This window comes from Chrysochloris asiatica, unplaced genomic scaffold, assembly GCF_000296735.1.
Source record: "Chrysochloris asiatica unplaced genomic scaffold, ChrAsi1.0 scaffold00007, whole genome shotgun sequence".
Lineage (NCBI taxonomy): Eukaryota > Metazoa > Chordata > Mammalia > Afrosoricida > Chrysochloridae > Chrysochloris > Chrysochloris asiatica.
The window spans coordinates 8,115,839-8,117,273 of record NW_006408525.1 but is presented as its reverse complement, the minus strand read 5'-3'; positions in this window follow the sequence as shown (position 1 = coordinate 8,117,273).

Sequence of the window (1,435 nt, the reverse complement as noted above, 5' to 3'; positions counted from 1 at the left end):
TCTCTCTTCCCACAGATGTAGTAAATTGGATTCTGATGTATTCCATCTGATGAGTTCCCGGTATACAAAAGTCCTTTCTTTATGTTGTTAAAAAAAAAAAAAAATGTATTTGCTATAAATAAGTCACTGGTCTTGAAAATTTCTATCATGTGATCCCCAGCATCATTTCTATCACCAAGATCATATTTTCCAACTACTGATGCTTTCTCTTTGTTTCTAACCTTTCCTTTACAATCACCAGTCATTATCAATACATCTTGACTGCATGTTAGATTAATATCAGACTGCAGACATTGGTAGAATTCTTCAGTTTCATCCTCACTGGCTTTAGTGGTTGGTGCTTAAATTTGAATAACAGTGGTGTTAACTGGTCTTCCTTAAAGGCATATGGATATTATCCTATCACAGCCAGCATCATATTTTAAGATAGATCTTGAAATGTTCTTTTTGATGATGAATACTATGCCATTCCTCTTGAATTTGCTTTTTCCAGAACAGTAAACTATGTGATTGTCAGATTCAAAATGGCCAATACCTGTCCATTTCAGCTCACGAATGCCTAGGACATAGATAATTATGCCTTACATTCATTTTTGCCCCCTTTCAATTTTCCTAGATTCATACTTTTTACATTCCATGTTCCAATTATTAATGGATATTTTCAGCCATTTCTACTCATTTTGAGTTGTACCTCATCAGTAAATGAAGTTTCTGAAAATTTTACTCTGTTCTCGTCATCATGGTCAACTCTATTTTGAGGAGGCAGCTCTTTCTCAGTTGCATTTTGTGTGCCTTCCAACCTGAAAGATTCATCTTCCGGTACTATATCTGAGAATATTCTGGTGCAATTCATAATGTTTTCATTTTCTGGTACTATATGTGACAGTGTTCTACTATTATTCATAAGGTTTTCATAGCTGAACATTCAGAAGAATCTGCCTCTCTTTCTTCCTATTCTGGAAGTGCCACTGAAGCTTCAAAACCAGTATTTAAATACTGGTGGCATAGCTTCCAGCATCACAGCAACATGCAAACCACTACAGTACAACAAATTGACAAATATGACTACATGAAACCCAAAGAGACTTTAAGAAATGGAAGACTATACCATGTTCATAGATAGGAAGATTTTTAATTGTGAAAATGTCAACACTACCCAAAGCAATATATAGATATAATGCAATCCCAATCCAGATTCCATCATCATTCCTTAAAGAGATGGAAAAACTGATCACTAACTTTATATGGAAAGGAAAGAGATCTCATATAAGCAAAACATTGCTTAAGAAAAAGAACAAAGTTAAAGGCCTCTCACTCCCTGACCTCAAAATCTACTACACGTAGTCAAAACAGCCTTGGTACAATGAAAAATACATAGATCATTGGAACAGAATTGAGAACCCAGAAGTAAATCCATCCACATACAGTTAGCTGG